Raw genomic sequence first — 22434 nt, forward strand, 5'->3', positions numbered from 1 at the left:
AGTTGTCTGTAGTGTGTACTATGTAGTGCTTAGTGTGTACTATGTTGTGTGTTGTGTGTAGTGTGTATAGAGCTCTGTGTAGTGCTTAGTGTGTACTATGTTGTGTGTTGTGTGTAGTGTGTATAGAGCTCTGTGTAGTGTTTAGTGTGACCTATGTAGTGTGTTGTGTGTAGTGTGTAGAGAGCTCTGTGTTGTGGTTAGTGTGTACTATGTTGTGTGCATAGTTAGATTTATGTCATGAAGTATACACCTAGCTTAATAGCAGTCGTATTCAGCTTACTAACGACCAGTACTAATCATCAGAATTTTCAAAATTCAACTTCAGACGATATGATTATTGATGAAGGTCACATGACCACTCCATGACGGTCACAATATTTGACCATGACGGTCACATGACTATTACATTATGGTCACATGACCAGTCCATGAAGGTCACATGACCAGTCCATAAAGGTCACATGACCAGTCCATGAAGGTCACACGACATGTCCATGAAGGTCACATGACCAGTCCATGAAGGTCACATGACTATTACATTATGGTCACATGACCATTACATTATGGTCACATGACCAATCCATGAAGGTCACGTGACCAGTCCATGACGGTCACATGACCAGTCCATGAAAGTCACATGACCAGTCCATGAAGGTCACATGACCAGTCCATGAAGGTCACATGACCAGTCCTTGACCTTTTTTCAGTAAGAAGAAGCCAACCTGTAAAAAACCAATCAACAATTCAATGTTTTAAAAATAAATTATATTAAACGAAAGCATCGTTAATTCTTTATCTTTCAAATAAGCACTGTGTAGATCGTCAAAGCTAAATGGTCAAATGCTAGATTTTGTGTAAGAATTGAATAATTTTTTACGTTATTGAAAGAAAAAAATATTTATGTTTATCATTTTGTCTAACAGTTGAGGATATTAGGGTACGGCGTGGCCTAGCGGTAGAGAGCAAGACTGTTAACACGAAAGTCTTGATTTCGAATCCTGGTTAAAATCAGTAAAACACAGTAGTACACACAGCTCTTATGGGTACCTTACTTACGTTAGGGAAATAATGGCGACTGGACATAGTGCTGAACAAACTATGCTTTTGTATGCCAAAGTCTCTGAAGCAGCTTAACTCTACTTTATCTGCGCCCAGTTTACATGGCATTAACGGAAATGATGATCGATGAATTGAAGAAAATTAAGATTCAACGCGACAGGATTACCATTTTTAAGCTTTCATTTAGGTCACAATGTCTGTTTGTTTATTTGTGTATTTAGACAAATCTTGTTGCTAAATACTTTTGCTCTATTTACGCAGCGATTTCACAATCTCATTAGATGTTAAATTAGTCCTAAATATTTAGTTAAATGGCTGCTGTGTTCAATACTTTAATACAAGGGAAGATATCAACGGGATATCAACAGGATATCAACATGACTAATCTTAGGCAAACAATCCGCCTGCTTCCAACAGTGAACTGTTGCTCACGGATGGTCGGTTTCACGCCCAAGATAGTCCTGGCTTCAATTCCTGGCTACTGATCAGGTTTTAGAGGAACGAGCCGGCCCGCGGCATAACATACGCCACTGTTTAGTTGTTTTATTTTCTACTTTTCAGTAATTCATAATTTATGAATTCGACAATACCAATGCTGCCACTGAAAATATTTGCTTTAAAACACTATCAGTAGGTCGTTAAGGACTATACTACCCCCACCCTCCTTTCCCCCAAACCCTACTCTACACCCCCCCCCCCCCACCCCCGTGAAAGCAGCCTCCTCTTAGTTACGTCCCCTAAGTTTAAAATCGTTTCAAACTAAATTATCTGCCCCTAATAGCCGTCACTAAACCCGGCTCTACGATTGTAAACATTTCGCGTGAACCACAGCTCACCAGATCATGTAGGGGTGGGGTGGTAGGGAGCGCGCTTACAGCTTGTTTTCTAGCGTCTCCAAGAAGAGAATTATATATATAGATTGTTAAGTTGTCTGTCGTGTTGATTTCATTAAAACTAATTAATAAAATGTTGAAAATGTAATTTAAAAAAAAAAAAAAACTTTAAAATGATTAACTTTCAAATGCAATGAAAATTTAAAAGAAAAAGAAATCTGTTACATATTTTAGCGATGCCGATAGATGTTGGTGTCATTATAATGTTGCATTTTCTTCTATGCATTTTCAAGCTTATTATTATTAGGTTATTTTTATAATTGTCTTCATAACTATCGACAACAAAAGCAATACATATAAAGCATAATGTCACTGTTAATTTACAATAGTTACTACCATTTTAAAAAATGGTTTCAGCGTTCAATGTAGTATTATTCTCTCGAATTATATTATTACATTTTGCTATTTATGTTTATAAAAGGTTTGTAAAGTGCTCTTTACTTCCCATATTTTTATGGATTTTGTTTAAGGGAAATAACTTAGAAGTACGTTGCAATATTCACAAATGTATACATGTAACAATGTATAAAATTAATTAGTAAATAAATTACGTGACATTTTGTATAAATAAATATATTTTTACTATAAACTATACCATTATCATTTTGTTTTGGTTTTGTAAGAAAACTTGTTTTTATATTTTAAATTATGAAACCTTATCCAGAAATAATAACATTACTGGCTAAAGATGCTCCCCCTTTATAAAGGTGTTTAATATGTATATTGCGCATCGTGCTTTACTGCCACTGCTAGAGAATTTATCATAGGTTAATCATCCTACCCAACGGAAATTTCATGTTAATGCTTTACGATAAATTGAAAGAAAAATCTCAACAAATCTGTGAAAACATTTATGACTATTATAGTAAAAGTACCTTTTTGTATTTCTTTATTTCTAATTACCTTCATTTGAATTTTGATCGACAAATCCTTTTTTAGTACTGTTCACATTTTTCTTCATGTGATGATAATTTTTTAAAATGTTTGAATTATGTTACAGAATAACGCTCACACACATTTTATATGCTGATGTAATTATTTCTATTCGAAAATAAAAATATTTAAAAAGTTACGATAAATTGACCGTGTTGTCTGAGTTAAAGGAATTAAAACACACAAAAAAAAAACGTTTGGCATTGCACTTTGTCGTTTGGGTGAAGAAAGGAAAACATGGAGAAAAGATCATCCATTTGGATGTGTAGCCAAACCAACAAAAAATCCAGACGGCACAATAAATCCATTAAATTGGGAGTGTAAAATACCAGGCAAGAAGGGCACACAATGGGAGGGTGGCTTGTACATGTTGCGAATGCTGTTTAAAGATGATTATCCTAGTTCTCCACCAAAATGTAAATTTGAGCCACCTTTGTTTCATGTCTATCTATCTAGTACAGTAAAAAGTAAAGTTCCCTTTTCAAACCTGACGGTCTATAGGGCAAGTGAAGTAGAGTTCACTTGTTTCTGTGACCTCGGCATATGAAGAGATAGTGTGGTCAGCACTATGCCCAGCCGCCTTTACTCCCCCTAACGTGTTAGGTACCCATCAGGGTTGGGTGGACTCAGAGATGGGCTACTGACTTGAACCCGGATTCGAACTTCGAGACTTAAGGGTTAGCAGTCCAGCTCTCTACCGCTAGACCACTCCGTCCCCAATCTGGTACAGTATGTCTTTCATTATTGGATGAAGAAAAAGATTGGCTTCCTGCAGTCACATTAAAACAGATTTGACTGGGTACCCAGGAGTTGCTGAATGAGCCCAACATAAAAGACCCTGCTCAAGCAAAGGCATACAAAATTTATTGTCAAAATCGTGCAGAGTATGAGAGACACGTGAGATTGCAGGCTTCCAGATTCAGGGACCCAACTTCTCGATAAGATTGTCATTCAAGAACATAAGGCATTTATCATTAGTATACTGGCCCACATTGTTACAGCTGAACATGTATAGCCTAAAAAGATACATCAGTGGAGTTTTCTCAGTTCTTGTACTTTTTGTCAAATTATTACTTTGAGTCTATTTTGTCCTGAAAAACCTTTATGTATGATATTGAATAAAAAGTCAATAATTAAAAAAAAAAAAAAAAAAAAAAAAACCGATAAAAAATCATTTTGTTGCCAAATCTATTTTAGTCTAGTTCTTATGCCATTTTACTTTCTTCATTCAATTAAAGTTCAATATTTGCTGATGCTATGCGAGCAACAGTGGCCTCCTTACTAAAAGAAAGTGACTGGTGCATTCCTGAAAATCTTCGAATTCTTGAACGATATGTTGATATGCAAGCAAATGAAAATACATATGACCTTGAAGCAAATTTGGCTATTTTAAAGCTGTATCATGTTAACCCTCAGTGGTGTGACAGCCATTATTCCCCTAAAGTCCCTAACCAACCTGCCACCTTCAGACTTTATACTCTGTAAATGGCAGATTGAAACTGGAAGAGTATTGGAAGAACTAGTAGCTAAAGTATTGAAGTAGTCAATTTATTTTAGAAACAGCAAATTTCCAGGAATTTTGGACAAACTTGGAGTATAATTCAAGTATTTTCAGTTGAAATCGTAGTGTTTGTGGACTCCATTCGCAAATTTAGCTCCGTTTTACAAACTCACTTTAACAAAACAATTGATAATAATAACGATGCTATTTATTACAGATTTATATTCTGATTTACATGTATACAGTAAACTGGCCCGCCGGTCTACCGGGGAAAATCCTGATGGGCCCTCGGGAAAAAATCTCAGTGGGCCCTCAGGAAAAAAAAATCTTGGTGGGTGTCCCAGGAAAAAAATCTCAGTGGGCCCACTGAAAAAAAATTTGGTGGACCCCATGAAAAAAATCTGTTATGGGTTTAGTTGAAGGTAGAAATGTTAATTAAATCGTAAGTTTGATTAGCTTTAGAAGAGTCAAACAATTAGATAAATAACAATAAACAATTAAACTGATTACAATGTTTTCAATATAGGCATAAACATGTACCGTCTTACTAAATGCACTCAACACGGTGAACTATTTGTGTGTGTGTGTGATTGTGTGTGTGTGTTTGTGGTCAATTGATGCTTTGAGCAAGTCTGTTTCATTACTTTGTTATTTTTTTACTTTCTCGTATATACGAAGTATAGAGAAAGTCTTGTAATCGTGCAAAAAAAAAAAATCGAGATTTTTACAAATCTCGACGTTTTACACCTCACTGATACGGAAAAACATAATTTTGCAATCTTGTCCGTATGTCTGTGTGTCTGTCTGTGTGTCTGTGTGTCTGTGTGTCTGTCTGTCCGTGTGTAAACACGATAACTTGAGTACCGTTACAGCTACGTTGATGAAATTTCATATATAAGTATTTAATCGAAATCGTAGATCCGTATCAACTTTTGAGCGATTTCCGATAACCGGAAGTGGTACTTTTCCTACTTTGAATTTTTCAAAAGCCTATAACTTGAGTACTATTTCAGATAGAGAGTACTATTTCAGATAGATAAATGAAATTTCACATGTAAGTAAAAGATCTAATTCTCTACCTTCTGTTAAATTTTGAGTAATTTCCGTTGACTGGAAGTAGTAATTTACGCTACTTCCGATTTCTCAAAAAACTAATGTAAATTTTAAAAGTACTAATAATATTGCGCACCATTATGCGCTTTTTTATTTGGCGTTCACTTGGTGTGCAATTAATTTGTCTACGAGATTTTATTCTATTTTTAAAACTTAAAGTATTTAAAATGGATTAAAAATCATGTCTATAGCCCGAGTTCCCATCCCCTGTTATTTTATATAAGAATATTCGAGAAAGTTTAGGGGAGATCACTCCCGGTTTATTATAACAATTCGCTCAAATAATTTTCAACATGTCAACAACAACTATTCATAAAAAAAATAAAAAAATATAATAAAAACATGTTTAACCAAACATTTTATGTACATCACAAAATAAAATCCGGGCGGTAAGGACGTTATCTTAAAAAAATAATGTGCAACTATGAGGTAGTAAGGGGGTAAATTTGTTATCGAGACTTCCGGGTTAGTTCCCCGTTTCTTGTGTTTGCTGCTCCACTTCCGGTGCAACTTTCCGGGATCTTGGACGAAAGAACGACAACACAGACCGCAGGAAGTAACCGGAGAGTTCTTTGTCCAGGGGGTTCCTCGTGGTACCCGGAACTTCCGGTCTGCCGGCACTGTCCTGCCGGTCGTCATGACCTGTGTCAGACTCCGTTGATTTGATGAAGTTTAAGGCCGAGTCGAGTACGCTGATGGCGAAGTTGGTGAGCAAGATGGTGGTTAGTGAGGTGAAGAGGGCGAACATTAACCGGTTGAGGCGGACCTGGAGAGGTGAAGAGAGCAAAGATTAACCGGTTAACCGGTTGATGCGAACATGGAAAGGTGAGGTGAGTAAAGATGATTTTATTTGAGCTCGTTCACAATAGTAACGAGAAAGTACAGATTTGTTTATTATCGTACACGGATTAGGGGAAAAGATGTGCAAACAATTCAAGATTTGACAAATCTTGACGTTTTACTTCTTCATGAATCGAAAAACTGCACTTTCGCTATCTATCCTGTCCGTATGTGTCTCTCTGTGTCTGTGTGCGTATGGACAGGATATGTAGAATCTGTCCAACTTTGATCAATACCTGATCCATGTTTGGGAAAGTACAGGCCGCTGGGCATAGCTGACACCACTATCTGTTCATATGTGAAAGTAATAGAAACAGGTGAACTCTACTTTCTCCCTCACATCAAAGCACATAAATGTAAAATTCGCTGCTGAAATAAAAAATAAAATAACTTAGCCTTCCTGTCGTCAGGTAAAACAATATGACATTACCTGCCAGTAGTTACCGTTGTAGTTGATCATATCCTCTTGTTTAAACATCCCCAGCAAGGCGGCCAAAAGTTTCATAAATGTTGCAAGCACTGATGGGAAAAGGTGCAGCAATTAGATGATGTAGTTTTAATTAAGGTACTATTTAATGGTCAACTGCGGTGATAAGTTTGTTTACAAAGATAGACTTGTGAAAACGGTTGTTTAGCTTTTTTAGAAGAATATTGACACGTTCTTAGAAGCTTTACAGAGACTGGACGAAAGAGCTATATACAGTCTCCAAGTAGCTATACAGAGTCTCCAAGTAGCTATACAGAGACTCCAAGTAGCTATACAGAGATTAATTAGCTATACAGCGACTAAGTAGCTATACAGAGACTCCAAGTAGAGATACAGAGACTCCAAGTAGCGATACACAGACTGGCCGAAAGAACTATTTAGAGAATGGAAGAAGCTATACAGATACTAAGTAGCTATACAGAGACTCCAAGTAGCTTTACAGAAAATGCAAGATGCTATACAGAGATACCACGGTGCCATTACCATACAGATTTAAAGATGATAAACAAACTATATTAAGATACTATATCAACCCTAAGATGCCGTGGGCTTGGAGTTAGTTCGCTCTAACACTCAACCAAGTATCCACCCCCCCCCCCATCGTCTTGTTATATATGATACGCCCACTATGGTGGAAAGTAAAATATTGTATTGTGTCTGACTCCGTAGAAATGTGAAGGTGTAAAATAGCAGCACCGTACCTGACTCTCTGAGACCCCCGTGTCTTGCTCTCTCTGAGACTCTCACTTGACTCTCTGAGACTCACCTGACTCTCTGAGACTCACCTGACTCTCCGAGACTCACCTGACTCTCCGAGACTCACCTGACTCTCCGAGACTCACCTGACTCTCCGAGACTCACCTGACTCTCTGAGGCTCACCTGACTCTCCGAGACTCACCTGACTCTCCGAGACTCACCTGACTCTCTGAGACTCACCTGACTCTGAGACTCACCTGACTTGCTCTCACTAAGACTCACCTGACTCACTAAGACTCACCTGACTCTGAGACTCACCTGACTCTGAGACTCACCTGACTTGCTCTCACTAAGACTCTCTGAGACTCACCTGACTTGCTCTCACTAAGACTCACCTGACTCTCTGAGACTCACCTGACTCTCTAAGACTCACCTGACTCTCCGAGACTCACCTGACTCTCCGAGACTCACCTGACTCTCTGAGACTCACCTGACTCTCTAAGACTCACCTGACTTGCTCTCACTAAGACTCTCCTGCAGGTAGAAGAAGCAGGAGAAGGCGGACAGCAGCACTATCAGCATCACGCCCACGCTCAGCAGGTGGCCGCGTGACGTCAGCAGCGTCTGCCGCATGAAGTAGAGCTGGGTGTTGACGGCGCACGGGCCCAGGAGTCGCAACGTGCGGACAAACAAGACGCCGCTGACGCAGGTGGTGTAGACCAGGTCACAGAGGAACACGGAGTCGAAGGAGACGGCACTCACTGAAATGGTCCAATCAAAACATGTCTATACAGAAGATTGTGTGACCTTTAATATTTGTCCAACCTAAACCTAAACCTAAACCTAAACCTAAACCTAAACCTAAACCTAAACCTAAACCTAAACCTAAACCTAAACCTAAACCTAAACCTAAACCTAAACCTAAACCTAAACCTAAACCTAAACCTAAACCTAAACCTAAACCTAAACCTAAACCTAAACCTAAACCTAAACCTAAACCTAAACCTAAACCTAAACCTAAACCTAAACCTAAACCTAAACCTAAACCTAAACCTAAACCTAAACCTAAACCTAAACCTAAACCTAAACCTAAACCTAAACCTAAACCTAAACCTAAACCTAAACCTAAACCTAAACCTAAACCTAAACCTAAACCTAAACCTAAACCTAAACCTAAACCTAAACCTAAACCTAAACCTAAACCTAAACCTAAACCTAAACCTAAACCTAAACCTAAACCTAAACCTAAACCTAAACCTAAACCTAAACCTAAACCTAAACCTAAACCTAAACCTAAACCTAAACCTAAACCTAAACCTAAACCTAAACCTAAACCTAAACCTAAACCTAAACCTAAACCTAAACCTAAACCTAAACCTAAACCTAAACCTAAACCTAAACCTAAACCTAAACCTAAACCTAAACCTAAACCTAAACCTAAACCTAAACCTAAACCTAAACCTAAACCTAAACCTAAACCTAAACCTAAACCTAAACCTAAACCTAAACATAAACATAAACATAAACATAAACATAAACATAAACATAAACCTAAACCTAAACCTAAACCTAAACCTAAACCTAAACCTAAACCTAAACCTAAACCTAAACCTAAACCTAAACCTAAACCTAAACCTAAACCTAAACCTACTTGGGTTGTTGTTGATGAACTCCACCAGACTGATGGTGCGGATGATCCTCATGACGTACACGGTCAGTGCTGTTACGGACAGCAACAGCTCGGCTGTTTCAACAGCTTCGTTATAGCCCAGAGTGACAGGGCTGTTCATCTTTTGACAAAACGCCGAGTACAGCAGATATCCTACACGTACAGGTACTGTTACAGAATAGTTTATTAATTAGATATTTCATTATTGTAATTTTAAAAAAAAATCAAATTTATCAGCCCTACACATACAACAAAATGGCGAATCATATTCTTTAACGAACGCTTTTTGGAATTGTCTTCTTTAGATTTGGTTGGACCGTATGATTCAAGCGTTATTTTTTTTTACTTTCTATTGATCTTCACAAAGACAATTTTATGTTTCTATATTACTTATGCCCTATTGGCCACACTCACACAACTAGGCTAGAGTTTGGGTTAAATTTAAATATCCATTTAAAACTAGGAATCAGGTAGTCTGCCTGTGTTTTTTTTCCCACCTCGCATTACAAGGGCTATTTTAGTCTGTTCTAGGCTAAGTAATTTTACAACATCTAGCTCGAGTCGAGTACTCATTAGAGCTGGGTTGACTCGATGACTTAAGTCCGATAACCGAGCTCTTGTTTTTTAGGTTATAAATCATACGCTCTACCTCTCGTCCACTCCATCTCATGTAAGGTTTGTGTTAAGGTTTGTGTTAAGGTTTGTGTTAAGGTTTGTGTTAAGGTTTGTGTTAAGGTTTGTGTTAAGGTTTGTGTTAAGGTTTGTGTTAAGGTTTGTGTTAAGGTTTGTGTTAAGGTTTGTGTTAAGGTTTGTGTTAAGGTTTGTGTTAAGGTTTGTGTTAAGGTTTGTGTTAAGGTTTGTGTTAAGGTTTGTGTTAAGGTTTGTGTTAAGGTTTGTGTTAAGGTTTGTGTTAAGGTTTGTGTTAAGGTTTGTGTTAAGGTTTGTGTTAAGGTTTGTGTTAAGGTTTGTGTTAAGGTTTGTGTTAAGGTTTGTGTTAAGGTTTGTGTTAAGGTTTGTGTTAAGGTTTGTGTTAAGGTTTGTGTTAAGGTTTGTGTTAAGGTTTGTGTTAAGGTTTGTGTTAAGGTTTGTGTTAAGGTTTGTGTTAAGGTTTGTGTTAAGGTTTGTGTTAAGGTTTGTGTTAAGGTTTGTATTAAGGTTTGTGTTAAAGTTTGTGTTAAGGTTTGTGTTAAGATTATGTTCCATAAGAATTAAGACGATACTAAGCATACGCATATGGGTATATTTAAACTATACGTAGTGAAACAGGTGAAAAGGTCTAATAAAATACTTTAAAAAAACTTTTAAAAAAAACACGTTTTTCTTGTGGACTAAAAAAGTAGAAAATAAATTTTTCTTCCGACCCTAGGGGATCTACCAATGACTGCTCGTAGATTTTGTGCTTCCTCGAGCTGTGCAGGTTCTTGTGATGACTGTTCATACATTTGATGACAAAAAACGTGGTTACGTTCACCATCAATTTCCAAAATTCGTGTGTTGTGTGCTTTTCGCTTTAATCATAAATCTGCCCGACCCATGTTTTTTGTCATCAAATGTATGAACAGTCATCACAAGAACCTGCACAGCTCGAGGAAGCACAAAATGCGACGTATAGAATGGAATGGACACACACAGGTGTGTAGCTACCGTAGCTGGCGTGGAGATCTACTCACGAATCACGTGATGGTCTGGGGTTGTCAACAAACACACGGACACGGTAACACATTGTTAACGGTGACACGGTTGGTATGCTGGGCAGAGTGGGTGGGTGATCAAAACAGTAAACAAGGACAAAAGTACTTTTTCTATGTGGGTGTGTTTTGAAGTTAAAACTCGTAAATTAATTTTCTAATAGCGTCTTTCAAGATAAACGCCTACCCAATGATATCGCAAATTTTCTAAGTAGCCAATTATATTTTAGTAATTTGTCGCAAATTTCTCACTTTCACGGCGTTGTTTATTTTTTTCACTAGGGGGTCTTCACAATGCGCGTCACACTTTTTATTGAAAGGCCCATTTTCAAATCTTGAGCGACCGATACGCTTTAAACAGAGAAGAGGCGTAATTTAATTAAGCTAATTTAGGTCTCTAATTGCTAACTCTAATTGCTAGTGTTTATGATTGCATCTGAAATTGATAGGCGAAAATAGCCTGCGTGCCGAATTTCATATCTCTAGAGCAATCAGAAGTGGGCTAATTTTCGTTGTCAATTTTAACAACAAACAAATCCATAAACAAACGCGAAGCCGAGTTAAGAAAAACGTGGTAAAAAGTATTTTAGTAGCCTTTAAATTATTTATCTGTTAACATATATTGTCCAAAACTTACCAGATATATAAAACACAATTTGTGCCAGTAGAAGAAAGTAGTCCCAAGCTGTGGTGTAGGGATACAACACGGCGGATCGCACCACAGTTTGATGTAACATTCCGCCCGTCGTGGGGAATTCGAAAACAATTTTCACCTGGTGAATAAAATAAATCGGGAGTGATCTCCCCTAAACATTCTCGAATATTCTTATATAACACTACGGGGGATGGCAACTCGGGACAAAGACAATATTTTTAATCCAATTTTAATTACTTAAACTTTTTAAAATAGAATAGAATCTCGTAAAAAAAGAATTGCACACCAAATGATAGAAGACAGAGAATTATATATTTTACTTTTATGTGAAATTATATCTGAAATAGTAATCAAGTTATAGGCTTTGAAAAAATGAAAGTAGAAAACGTTCCACTTCCGGTTACCGGAAATCGCTGAAAAGTTGACATGGATCTACAAATTTGATATAATACTTATATATGCAATTTCATCAACCTAGCTGTAACGGTACTTAAGTTATTGTGTTTACAGACACACATACACACACACACACAAAGACATACGGACTAGATTGCAAAATAATGTTTTTCCGACTTAGGGAGGTGTATCGTGAGTCATTATGAGTCGGGTGTATGCCTTGACCTCCGCCAATCACATGAGATGGACTAATCGAAACCCTGGGGCTCCATCGCTCCCAGATTAAGAATCACACTTCAAACAATGTACCAGTTTCTCGCACCATCTCACAACACAATTAGCTTTTTAAACAAGCGCAAGGCAAAGCCAAATAGGAATAGTAATCCATTTTTTATTTGATGTCTAAAAATATTTCGTATTTTGTTTTAATTTACACTGTACTTTACAAGTTAGTATTTCTTTTTCTTATACTATGGTCTGTACTATACATAGCACTAATTAAATAATGATGCATTATTTTTTTTTGTTTTAACTATTCATTTTATTTCTCTTCCTTTAAGTGTTGTATCATTGTTTATTTTTTAAGTTTATTTTTTTTCTTTTCATTTCGTACCATTTCTAAATAAAACTTTAATCTGCTGAATCTGTGAAAGAAAAAAATAGATTTAAAAAAATTGTCTTTCTTAAATTTTCTTAACACTAAACTGCTGCCTCTCAAAAAAAGTTTGCCTAGTTCCAAGCACTAAGCCGATGTAAAGTGGAAAAGGATAATTTTCCTAATTTTAAATCCTGAACTGCTTTTCATTGAAAAAAAAAATGCCTACAAAACGTCCTAATCTTCTACTTTAAAAAAAAAATATCTTAATTCTAGCCCCTAAACCTCTACTTAAAAAATAATCATCCTAATTCTAGGCCCTTAACTTCTACTTTAAAAATTTTTTTCCTAATTCTAGGCCCTAAATTTCTACTTTAAAAAAAATATCCAAATTGTAGACCCTAAACTTGTACTTTAAAAAAAAAAATTATCCAAATTATAGGCGCTAAACTTCTACTTTAAAAAAAAATTATCCAAATTGTAGGCCCTAAACTTGTACTTTAAAAAAAAAAATTATCCAAATTATAGGCCCTTAACTTCTACTTTAAAAAAGTATCCAAATTCTAGGCCCTAAACTTGTACTTTAAAAAAAAAAATTATCCAAATTGTATCAGCCTCGAGACATCCTTCCGGTGGAGCACACTCACACAGCTTTGAGGCCGCGGCAGCTCTAGACATCCGTCTGAATGACGAGTACACACACTTTCCTAAATGGTGCGGTACTATGTATCATCCGCCTGAATGGAGTCACCCGCACAGTTTCTGAAACTGTTTGGAGCTCTGTACATCCTTCAGAATAGTTCTCAAGGCACTTTTTCTTGGTTTTTTAGGTTTTAATAGAAAATGCGCGAACGTTCAAGAACGCGCAATTTTTTTAAATGCCGCTGCCTCTGGTCAAAATCTGCATAGAAAATATAATTATAGAAATACTAGTTTATTCCGGCCAACGAATAGTACGATTTCTCGGCCGTCCGCACCCAGTGTAACCCGGAAGGATAAGCTTCCTAGGCATATTATATTATACATTTTTAGTAACAACTTTTTATTTATGCACTAAATCGATTTTTAAAAAAAGTTTTCTACTTTTGTAAAATTCAAAAATACATTAAAAACGTTTTGTTAACGTTGCATGATTGAAACAATTGCGCACTAAATGAACGCGAAAAATGTGCCAATAAGTTCATGGTAAAATAGAACTTAGTGTAGGACAATTTAATGAATTCTTTAAAAGTTATTAAGGATCCTATTAAGTTAATTTGAAATCAGATTACATCGTCAACGGGTCTTGACCCACGTGCCAAGTTTCAGAGAAATTGGTCAAATAGGAGTGGTCGAAATTTCGATCGATCACGGACGACAGACAATGCACATTCAAAAGACCGGCTGATATATCAAGGAATCAAGTTAAATAAAAGATTGCAATAAAAAAAGTATATTTATATGAGTGAAACAATTGCGCACTAAATGAACCCCCATAAGTGTGCGGTAAAATAGTACTTTGTAATTAGTTATAAAGAAAACTCAAAAATGAAACAACATGGTCTTGCTTGGACAAATTATGTGGAAGCAAATACAGAAAGAAAAGCAGGCTGAAATCAGAGTTAGGGGTCATTAGGTGCACAAAATTTTGACACGAATTACTTTAACTGAGTTGACGGAAATACCCACTAAGAACGAAGAATGAAACAAACATTAAAATCTGGTGGCTATTTGGAGTAAATGTGATGGTACTCAAAGGTGAGAATACTTTTCTTTAATTATAATTAAATTATGTATCGGCCCTAGAGAGGGTAGAACAAATTAATGGTCCCATTTTTTTCAGCTGCATTATTGAATTATAAACCTTTGCAGTTAAGAGGATAGAATAGTACGAGACTTAATACCAACAGACCAATTTAGTAATTATCTTTAATGGCCGGCGAACAATAGATATCGCTCAAACTTATTCTCATTTCAATGGGTGGAAGGGGGGTGGGGACTTTTTTTGCTACCCTAAGTTGTAAGCATTGGTACTGGATTAATATGTAAAGAAATCTTGTAAGTTAAGTTTTAAGCTAGAGAAAAGGTTAAAATGTGACTGTGTTAGAGGACACACCTGTGTAAAGAGCGTGTTAGAGAACACACCTGTGTAAAGAGAGTGTTAGAGAACACACCTGTGTAAAGAGCCTGGAGTTGGATGACACACCTGTGTAAAGAGCATGGTGTTAGATGACACACCTGTGTAAAGAGCCTGGAGTTAGATGACACACCTGTGTAAAGAGCGTGTTAGAGGACACACCTGTGTAAAGGGCGTGTTAGATAACACACCTGTGTAAAGAGCGTTTTAGAGGACACACCTGTATAAAGAGCGTGTTAGAGGACACACCTCTATAAAGAGCTTGTTAGAGGACATACCTGTGTAAAGAGCCTGGTGTTAGAGGACACACATGTGTAAAGAGACTGGTGTTAGAGGACACACCTGTGTAAAGAGCGTGTTAGAGGACACACCTGTGTAAAGCGCGTGTTAGAGGACACACCTGTGTAAAGAGCGTGTTAGAGGACACACCTGTGTAAAGAGCATGTTAGAGGACACACCTGTATAAAGAGCTTGTTAGAGGACACACCTGTGTAAAGAGCGTGTTAGAGGACACACCTGTGTAAAGACGTGTTAGAGGACACTCCTGTGCAAAGAGCGTGTTAGAGGACACACCTGTGTAAAGAGCGTGTTAGAGGACACACCTGTATAAAGAGCTTGTTAGATGACACACCTGTGTAAAGAGCCTGGTGTTAGAGGACACACATGTGTAAAGAGACTGGTGTTAGAGGACACACCTGTGTAAAGAGCGTGTTAGAGGACACACCTGTGTAAAGCGCGTGTTAGAGGACACACCATGTGTAAAGAGCGTGTTAGAGGACACACCTGTGTAAAGAGCGTGTTAGAGGACACACCTGTATAAAGAGCTTGTTAGAGGACACACCTGTGTAAAGAGCGTGTTAGAGGACACACCTGTGTAAAGACGTGTTAGAGGACACTCCTGTGCAAAGAGCGTGTTAGAGGACACACCTGTGTAAAGAGCGTGTTAGAGGACACACCTGTATAAAGAGCTTGTTAGATGACACACCTGTGTAAAGACGTGTTAGAGGACACACCTGTGTAAAGAGCTTGGAGTTAGAGGACACACCTGTGTAAAGAGCTTGTTAGAGGACACACCTGTGTAATTAGTGTGTTAGAGGACACACCTGTGTAAAGCGCGTGATAGAGGACACACCTGTGTAAAGAGCTTGTTAGAGGACACACCTGTGTAAAGACGTGTTAGAGGACACACCTGTGTAAAGAGCCTGGAGTTAGAGGACACACCTGTGTAAATAGCGTGTTAGAGGACACTCCTGTGTAAAGACGTGTTAGATGACACACCTGTGTAAAGAGCCTGGAGTTAGAGGACACACCTGTGTAAAGAGCGTGTTAGGGTACACACCTGTGTAAAGAGCCTGGTGTTAGAGGACACACCTGTGTAAAGAGCGTGTTAGAGGACACACCATGTGTAAAGAGCGTGTTAGAGGACACACCTGTGTAAAGAGCGTGTTAGAGGACACACATGTGTAAAGAGACTGGTGTTAGAGGACACACCTGTGTAAAGAGCGTGTTAGAGGACACACCTGTGTAAAGCGCGTGTTAGAGGACACACCATGTGTAAAGAGCGTGTTAGAGGACACACCTGTGTAAAGAGCGTGTTAGAGGACACACCTGTATAAAGAGCTTGTTAGAGGACACACCTGTGTAAAGAGCGTGTTAGAGGACACACCTGTGTAAAGACGTGTTAGAGGACACTCCTGTGCAAAGAGCGTGTTAGAGGACACACCTGTGTAAAGAGCGTGTTAGAGGACACACCTGTATAAAGAGCTTGTTAGATGACACACCTGTGTAAAGACGTGTTAGAGGACACACCTGTGTAAAGAGCTTGGAGTTAGAGGACACACCTGTGTAAAGAGCTTGTTAGAGGACACACCTGTGTAATTAGTGTGTTAGAGGACACACCTGTGTAAAGCGCGTGATAGAGGACACACCTGTGTAAAGAGCTTGTTAGAGGACACACCTGTGTAAAGACGTGTTAGAGGACACACCTGTGTAAAGAGCCTGGAGTTAGAGGACACACCTGTGTAAATAGCGTGTTAGAGGACACTCCTGTGTAAAGACGTGTTAGATGACACACCTGTGTAAAGAGCCTGGAGTTAGAGGACACACCTGTGTAAAGAGCGTGTTAGGGTACACACCTGTGTAAAGAGCCTGGTGTTAGAGGACACACCTGTGTAAAGAGCGTGTTAGAGGACACACCATGTGTAAAGAGCGTGTTAGAGGACACACCTGTGTAAAGAGCGTGTTAGAGGACACACCTGTGTAAAGAGCGTGTTAGAGGACACACCTGTGTAAAGAGCCTGGTGTTAGATGACACACCTGTGTAAAGAGCCTGGTGTTAGATGACACACCTGTGTAAAGAGCGTGTTAGAGGACACACCTGTGTAAAGAGCGTGTTAGAGGACACACCTGTGTAAAGAGCGTGTTAGAGGACACACCTGTGTAAAGAGCCTGGTGTTAGGGTTCAACACGGTCACCTCCAACACAACCGCCCGGGTCAAACGGTCCATCCACCCCTCGGCCTTCAGCCTCTTGACATAGCTCAAAGCGTCGCTCTGTTCTCTTGGTAACGTCGCCCGGTACCCCCCGGGCTGGTAGAAGGCAAAGTCCCCCTCCTCCCCCACGCTCCATTCGTCCCCCTCTGTGTACAGGTACTCAGGGTCTGTGCAATCGGCCAGACACGGCACCCAGCCTGTGGGGGGAGAAATTCTTGTTTACATTATCGACATTGGCTACACTGTATAGCAAAGTACTACAGTAAAGAGGGAAAGTAAAGGCCGTCCTGCACATAGCGCTGACTACACTGTTCCGTCATATGCCGGGGTTAGAGAAACAGATGAACTCTACTTCATCTGTCCTATTCATCACCAGGTCCGAAATTGGAACAACTTTTTCGACAGGCAACAAGAATCGACTACCCTTGCAGAACAGACGATCTTTGGGCAGATCTAGATTGTGTGATCGGTGGCTATCTGCAGGCGAGAATGTCCATATGGCAGAGGAAGATGAGTGTATACTTATTTCTCTGTAGACTTAACATAGATCAGCCCAATCGTCTTTATTCCCACAACTTGAGTCAGGTACCCATCAGAACCGTGGGGGGGAAGGGGTGATTCATTGATGTACTACCAACGTAATCCTTCGATCCGAACCCAGGACTTAGGTTAGTAATCAATAGGTCTGCTCCTGAGCCACATCACACTCTAATATCGTATGAATTGTAACCGGCTTTCTAGGTCACCTGGTCGATAAGAACACACAGCTGTTGACAAATATCGCATGCGTGAGTTCGATTCTTACCATGAATGTTTAAGTGTTGATAAAGTTTGATGACGAGATCGATATAAAGAAATCAATCTTTCGTAATCTTCTACATTTTGTTCAATTGCTCGAGTTTCAGTTTTGCTTTTTTTATATTATTTAATCGTTGTTTAACTTAAAATGGAAAAATCCTAGTTTCGCTTTGTTAAAGTCTTAGTTAAACAACCAAGCCTAATATAGTCAGCACACGTACGTTTAGTGACCAGAACTGGCTTTACACTGACAAAATGTTACCTGACTATTGGCAAAACTTTCGTGACGATACTTTTCGACCTCCCCCCACCAAACGAAACAAATTCTGAAAATTATTTTTTAATCCCTACCTTTTTCATTAGCTTACCAGTACTTTTGGACCACCATCCCATTCCCCATAAACACAAACCCGACTTTATCAGAGGTTATACCACACCTTCTCAATAAAGAGGGAGAGTACATAAAGAGACCAATACCTATATACTAGGTCTCATGTAAGTGACCGGAAACTTTAGACCACCTAACTGAGCAGTACCTTCAGACCTCCTAACTGACCAGTACCTTCAGACCCCCTAACTGACCAGTACTTATAGACACCCCCCCCCCCTAACAGACCAGTACCTTTAGACCTCCTAACTGACCAGTACCTTTAGACCCCCCCAACTGACCAGTACCTTTAGACCCCCCCAACTGACCAGTACCTTTAGACCCCCCCCCCCAATTGACCAGTACCTTTAGACCCCCCCAACTGTCCAGTACCTTTAGACCACCTAACTGACCAGTACCTTTAGACCCCCCCCCCCCCAATTGACCAGTACCTTTAGACCCCCCCCCCCCCCAACTGTCCAGTACCTTTAGACCCCCCAACTGACCAGTACCTTTAGACCCCCCCAACAGACCAGTACCTTTAGACCACCTAACTGACCAGTACCTATAGACACCCCCCAACAGACCAGTACCTTTAGACCCCCCCCCCCAACTGACCAGTACCTTTAGCCCCCCCCCCCCCCAACTGACCAGTACCTTTAGACCCCCCCCACTGACCAGTACCTTTAGACCCCCCCACTGACCAGTACCTTTAGACCCCCCCCACTGACCAGTACCTTTAGACCCCCCCCAACTGACCAGTACCTTTAAACCCCCCCCCCCCCCCAACTGACCAGTACCTTTACCCCCCCCCCCCAACTGACCAGTACCTTTAGACCCCCCCCCCCCACTGACCAGTACCTTTAGACCCCCCCCCCCACTGACCAGTACCTTTAGACCCCCCCAACTGACCAGTACCTTTAAACCCCCCCCCCCCAACTGACCAGTACCTTTACCCCCCCCCCCCCCCCAACTGACCAGTACCTTTAGACCCCCCCCCCCCAACTGACCAGTACCTTTAGACCCCCCCCCATCAACTGACCAGTACCTTTAGACCCCCCCCATCAACTGACCAGTACCTTTAGACCCCCACAACTGACCAGTACCTTTAACACACACACCCCCACCCCCCCAACTGACCAGTACCTTTAGCCCCCCCCCCCCCCAAACTGACCAGTACCTTTAGACCCCCCCCCATCAACTGACCAGTACCTTTAGACCCCCACAACTGACCAGTACCTTTAACACACACACCCCCACCCCCCCAACTGACCAGTACCTTTAGCCCCCCCCCCAAACTGACCAGTACCTTTAGACCCCCCCCCCCATCAACTGACCAGTACCTTTAGACCCCCACAACTGACCAGTACCTTTAACACACACACCCCCACCCCCCCCAACTGACCAGTACCTTTAGCCCCCCCCCCCAACAGACCAGTACCTTTACCCCCCCCCCCAACTGACCAGTACCTTTACCCCCCCCCCCCCCAACTGACCAGTACCTTTACCCCCCCCCCCCCCCCCCCCAACTGACCAGTACCTTTAGAAAAGCTCCCACTTTCTACCGACGTCTTTGAGTACTGCTGCACACATCTCAGGTTTATTTTCATCTTGTCCTTGATCACCTGGTTGACCTTGCAGTTGTCTGGGGAAAGGTCAAGGTCATCAATGACACAGTTAACAAGAACAGCTCTCTACGACAGCCAGCTACTCAAATGTTTAAAATTAGATTGTAGCCTCACAAACAGCTGTAGGTTTAAACATTCAAGATTACGTTCAGCATGTTGTTAATACACTTTGGGAGTCATATTTGAAAATGGATTAGTTCATATAGATAGAATGTATTAGACTGATATTGTGTATTGTGTACACGTTTAGATTGAAAGCAAAGTGTGTACAGGAACCTACAGCGAATTACGTTCAATTACAATGTACACAAACATCGTACACCATTGTACAATACCAACAGTATGTACCAAAAGAAATGTAAAAATCTGAGTAAACTGAAAAATAAAGGTGAGAGAATCGCCTACGTACACCCTTAAGTCAGTACACTAAATACAGTAAGTAGAGTGTCTTTTCTAGAATTGGGCAGGTGAAGTAGCGTTCACCTGTTTCAACGACCTCAGGGATTATACCTAGGCGGCGTTAGTTCTACTAACTTGAGTCAGGCACTGATCAGAGCTGGGTGGACAAATGGATGTACTATAAACACAAACGAGATTCGAACTCAAGACTTTTGGGTTTGAAGTCGTTTGATCTACTCTCCGATTACGCCGTTCCAGGAGTAATTATTACCTGATCCAAGCCTCCCACTGCACCCCACCCCCAACCCCCTCACCCATCCCAACAATTAATTGTACATTTGCACCCCCCTCCCCCACTTACACTCTGACCTTTCTTCACAGAGGTGAAAAAAAATGAATAGTTGGCTAAATTTAGGGATACCTACACATTGCCTTCACTATCGTAAGTCTGAGATACTCATAAGCTCTATCCATATTCATGAATCAGTTTAACTTTAATCTACATGAAACCAACTCGACCACCTCGCCACTCCAAACAGGACGGGACGCGGGTTCAAATCTCACCTTGAACCCGGAACTGCGTGATGACCAGCGGGGTCAGTCGGTACATCTGGAGGTCAGAGGTGAACTTTTGCTGGTAGACGGACATGACCTTGCCATTGGGCCAGCGTTTGGGCATCAGTCTGGGGATGGCCGTGTTGTGTAACCAGTCGTAAACATGGAGTTGGCTGGTCAAATCTTTCATCCCAGGCTGGCAGAGATTAATTAAATATGTTAATTAGATACCAAGATGGTCGTGTTCTGTAGCCAGTCGTAAACATGGAGTTGGCTGGTCAAATCTTTCATCCCAGGCTGGCAGAGATTAATTAAATATGTTAATTAGATACCAAGATGGTCGTGTTCTGTAGCCAGTCGTAAACATTGAGTTGGCTGGTCAAATCTTTCATCTCAGGCTGGGAGAAATTAATTAATTATGTTAATTCAGTGGCGTCGCTAGTTCGGGTATCACCCGGTGCGGCACCTAATGGTGTCACCCACTCCCAAAAAAAAAAAAATATATATATATATATATATAATATATAATAATATATATAATATATATATATATATATATATATATATATATATATATATATATATATATATATATATATATATATAGGCTATATATATATATATATATATATATATATATATATATATATATATATATATATATATATATATATATATATATATATATATATTTATATATATATATCAACATAAAGAAAAAAGGAAAACTTACACTGAGCTGGTTCTTTAATGTCTGGTTTTGATAAAAGGCAGCTGGGACATTGTTGTGAAGGCAGATAACTCCGACGATGACAATGTAAACTATTTGAGCAGTTATTCCCCTTACAACGTCAAATAGACGCTGCTGTATCTACAGTGAGGTCGATATATAGAAGAAGGAATTGTTGAGTTCTGTGCTGGACACATTATATACAACCTATCATAGTGCGCTACACATGTAAACAACAACCAATTATAGTACTCAACATGTTATACACGACTAAAAATACATGTTTTCAGCATCCAAATTATGTATGGCAGATCCAGGCGTAAATACGGTGTAGCTTCGAATTTCGTTGATGCGGTTGTCGTTAGTTACAGTTTTATTGAAAAATTTCTCTTTCTAAGAGAAGTGTGTGTCTTTGATTATGGCATCGCATTACATCGTGTTATTGAAACTCTGGCACCGAATCTTTACGTTAAAATTGTAAATAACATTATAAATGTCTTTTTATGCATAATATTAATCGTTTATATATTTAAATACATTTAGTAGTTTTTACTGTTAAATATTATATTTATATATATATATATATCAAAACATATTTTTAGAGTCTAGCAATCATTAATTAAATTTTAAATTCTTATATTTTAAAATGACTCAGTTTTCGTCGGTTTCTGTGTATATCAAATGCCTTCTTTTTGCTAGGAGCATCGAAGGCCACGAAAATCGTAAATCTGACGCAAATATTAGCAAAATTCAGGTGTCAATTGGTTTATCGGCGATTTTTAATAAATTATTCTTTCATACAATGACGCGTGTGCATAGGATT

The 22434-nt window shown here is 39.5% G+C and overlaps 1 pseudogene; it reads left to right on the forward strand.

Moving 5' to 3' along the window:
* Positions 1–330: 330 nt before the first annotated feature.
* LOC131957863 (SUMO-conjugating enzyme UBC9-B-like) lies at positions 331–3827 on the forward strand (annotated as a pseudogene).
* The last annotated feature ends 18607 nt before the right edge of the window (positions 3828–22434 follow it).

The sequence above is a fragment of the Physella acuta genome, unplaced genomic scaffold (genome assembly GCF_028476545.2).
Source record: "Physella acuta isolate Inbredline_101_S28 unplaced genomic scaffold, ASM2847654v3 ptg001273l, whole genome shotgun sequence".
NCBI classification, from domain to species: Eukaryota; Metazoa; Mollusca; class Gastropoda; family Physidae; genus Physella; species Physella acuta.